We start from the raw sequence: 4,235 nt of genomic DNA, 5'->3' as shown, positions 1-4,235 counted from the left end.
TCCCTCGGAGCGTAGTTGCTGGACGATTTTATCTGCTAGCTTTGTGAATATCCTTGGGGCTATGTTTAGCCCAAAGGGCATGGCTGTGAAGACAAATTTTGTCTTCTGTAGCCTGAATCCTAGGTAGGAGGAGAGGGGGTGACTGACTGGTAGGTGCCAGTAAGCATCTGCCAGGTCTATTGAGACTGTGTACGTCCCTTTGGGTAGAAGGGTGCTTATGTGTTGCAAGGTAAGCATCCGAAACTTGTTGTTCTCGATGAACTTGTTGAATGGAGACAAGTCTAGAATGACTCTGAGTTTGTCTGAGTCTTTCTTGGGAACACAAAATAGCCTTCGCTGGAATTTGATGGACTTCGCTTTCCTTATTAACTTCTTGTTCATGAGTTCTGAGGTATATTCTTCCAACAAGGGAGTGGAGTGTTGGAAGAATTCTAGAAAAGGGGGTGGGATTTTGTTCCATTTCCAACCGAGTCCATTCGTGATTAGGCTTTGGGCCCAGGGATCGAAGGTCCAACGATCCCGAAAGTGAAACAGTGTGCCTCCTACCTGGAACCTCTCATTGCTTAGAGGTTCCTGATGACTTGTTTCCGTGACCACGTTCTCCTCTACCCCTTGGGGGGTTTCTGGAGGAACCTCCTTTTGGGCCTCTACCTTTGTATGGCCGAAAGGTGGTCGTGTGCCTTTCAAAACCTGGGTTAAAGACAGGTGACTGGGCCACCAGCTGCTGAGGGACCATCTGGAAGGTGGTTTGCGACTGGGCTACCATTTGAGGCACCGTGGCCATGGTCACAGCCGGAAGTTGTGCAGGTCTACTTGGTCTTCTTGCCTTTTTGTTCTTAGGCTGGGGATCACTGTCTGAGGAAGATTTCCTCTTTGAAGACATACCCCAGTTTCGGAGAAGGCTCCTATTCTCCGTGGTGGCTTTGGCAATGACTTCTTGGACCACATTTTGTGGGAAAAGGTCTTTGCCCCAGATGCATGATGAGATCGGTTTTCTGGGTTCGTGTATCACCGTTGCTGCAGCGAACACATGCTCTCTACAGGTCCTCTTTGACCTAACAAGGGCATATAAGTCCTTCACAAGGTTACCCATGTGGGACTTGGGTAAGATCATATACATATCTGGGGCATTATTTAGGCCTGCACACATTTCCAAGCAGTTCTGATGAGACAAGGAGGCGGAAAGTCTTTCTTTCGTCTCCTGTTCCCTTCTCAAAAGATGATCTGGCAACTTTAGAAGGTTCTCATTAAACTGTTGGCCTGCTATCTCCGGATCCAACTTCGAGATGGAGAAGGTTAGATGTACCTCTTTCCACTTCTCCTCGCAGGTGGGCATAGCTAGAGATAATGGTTTGCACTCCTCTAGAATTGGGCAGGGTTTTCCCTCTTTGACGGCTTTCATGACACAGTCCAGGGCTTTCACAGAAAAGGGGAAAGCTCTGGATGAAGGAGCAATGAAGGTTGGATGCCTCTTGCTCAATGCTGAGACTTTGGAGTTGGTATATCCGGCTCCTTTCAGGGTCTTGGTAAGGATGGCTTGTGCTTTGTCATGTTCGAAAACAATGACTTCCTTCGGTACCGTCCCCTCGTGGGATACAGGTTCATCTCGCAGTCTCACGTAACAATCTGGGTACGCTGAAAAGCTGGGCCAGAATTCAAGATCTTCAAGGGGTTTGTATAGCTTCCCATTCATCTTGGGCATGTGCTCCGTATACCTCCAGGGGTTGGTTTCGGAGCAGTGAGGGAAGTCAGATACTTTAAGAGGTTTAGTAGAGCCCCTGGAAGCGCCAGGGCGCTACCCTTCTTGTACCTCTCTCTTCGTCTGCTTAATGTCTTGCTCCATCTCTTCTTGTTCCTTCCAGAACACTGCTAACATCTGCTGGATCGATGTTAGAAGCGCCTTGCTCCTGTCGACCTGTGTAGTTGGTTGGGGAGTTGTGGCTGAAAAGGTTGACGGCATAGGTTGATATGCCATCACGGTGAACTGGGGTCCTCAGTCACCGTCGAAACAGATCCTTCTTCCTCCATTGGTGGTTGAACCACGTCTTCTTCAGGGCCTTCTTGCAGTAGATCCTGTTCGGTGTCGGTAGACACCTCCGACATCCGTTCTTGGTGGATATCCATGCCTTCAAGTGCCTTGTTAATGTCCGCGTCGATCTTCATTTGAATGAAGGGAGGCTAGACCTGTTCCTGGGGCACTACCGCACTGGATTGAGCCTTAGGGAACAGAAGGCACCTAAGAGATTCGTTAGGTAGGTAAGGTCCCGGAGAGTTCTTTTGGAACCCTCTTGCCCATCTACAGAGGGTTTCCCTTGCTGTATCTCTAGCATCTGTGGAGGCAGGGATGTCTTCTCTAAAGCCGTTGGTCAGCAAGGTCGAGCAGTTGGAGCAACCCTTCGGGTCCCAGTACCTCAGGGATTCAGATACGATGCAGCTAGGGGCATAAGACCTGCACATCGTTTGCCCATAAAAGTCCTTACTCTTGTGGCTGCAGAACACAACTGCACACGTCACCATTGTCTCCTCCTGTAAAGGAAAAGGTTGAAATGAGTATACAGTTGTTTATATCATTGATATAAATGCATACTTTTAATAGTAATACTTATTATTATATTCAATAGCTTAAGATAGTAAGCAAGAAAGAAAATAGGAAAGACGCATATCTGTGTTTCCTCTCCCAGGCCATCGCTGAGACCTCCGTCAATATTAATATTAAAATTCCCTATAAGGGAGAATACAGGGTGGAACGACTCCCGTACGTAGAGCCGGAGTTAGTAAATGTTTATACTAACTTCTCCACCTGTAGTATATTAATAATGAACAGTGTTTTATATGTGTCCCGATGATCAAAGGATTCATCTGGGTGTTGAAGGATTTCTCAACCTCAACATGTTATGCGGTCCCAACAATAGACTGTGATAGGATACACAGAGTATGTTAGAAATACTTGTACTACTGTATTGTTGTATACTGTAGTTTTACCGGTATACTACCAGGGTTAGGATAGTGCCTGGCGGTACTAACTAATAGAGAGAGAGAAAGAATGGAAAGGAGGGTTCCTATTATTATGGTTTAACACAACTGGAAATGTAGTAAGGCTATTCTGCTGCCTACTGTCTCCTTGCCAGAATGAGAGTTCTAATGGAAGGGGAGGAATCCATCTGATTCTAGCTTCCACCCACCCACAATTTTTGCCGCCAGCTGTACTGTCGGTTGCAAGGTTTGTGGATGGCAGGCCAAGAGAGGACTGAGGAATTCTCATCAGTATGTTGGGTTTCCCAGAGGCAGCCGTCAGGGCCATCCCAGTCTTTCCCCCCATGGCAGGAAGGACATAAGGAGGAAGTGGCCGACACTGTAACCTAACTGCCGCTGGTAGGGTCCCGGCCGGCAACACAGTCAACCCAGCATGCCGGGATGACTGTCAGAATACCGTCGAAAGAATGTTGTGATGGCTAGGCCAGCACTGAAGGACAGAAAGAGGAGGGGAAAGGGTTTTATAGTTCACAAGGGAGAAAGGCGGCGGCAAGTATGCCGCCTACTTTCGGCCATGAACTAAGGAAGCATGGCTTCCTGTGCCGATGACATCGTGGGCAGCAGAGGAACAAAGATTCCCCTGTTGGTGACATTGTTGGCTGCAAGACAGTACACCCTGAGCTACCTTCTTACTTCAAAGCCGGGATACTCGGCAGCAAAGAAGATAGACGGTGTAAAACTATCTAAGTCAAGCCGGAGTTTACTACTCAACGGCGATGACGAAAGATAGAGGCTGCTGCCTGTAATGGCGGCGGCTCAGGGAGGGAGGGAGGGAGGAAGGGTTTAGCCTCTTTTCTCTAAAAGAGAATATATCGAACCTTATCCATAAATTCCAGGGGATAAATGTCCCCATCCAAATTAATAAGGAACGATTTGTTGAAGTTAAACATGGGGAATTACTTTACTAACCTATACATAATGAGCTAGGCTAGCCTACCTCCAGTGGGGACCGCGGCCAAGGTTGGTACCACCGGGGTCCCCGGCGTATACGAAAAGAAAAGTAACATATCGGAATGTTGCTCTACTGACTAAATAAAATGCATTTATAGTGTACGACAGCAGTCTTAAAATGGCCGCCTCCGGTGTCGGCTAAGCTCAACCAAACACACTTAAATTACACGAATTTAGCTGTGAGAAGGGAGCCTTAGAATTATACACAGGAGAGATTAAATACTCAACTTTCCAGAGGATGAAGATGCTGG

This window comes from Palaemon carinicauda, chromosome 4 (genome assembly GCF_036898095.1).
Source record: "Palaemon carinicauda isolate YSFRI2023 chromosome 4, ASM3689809v2, whole genome shotgun sequence".
NCBI lineage: Eukaryota > Metazoa > Arthropoda > Malacostraca > Decapoda > Palaemonidae > Palaemon > Palaemon carinicauda.
The sequence above is the reverse complement of the archived record's forward strand: the minus strand, read 5'-3'. Positions refer to the sequence as shown.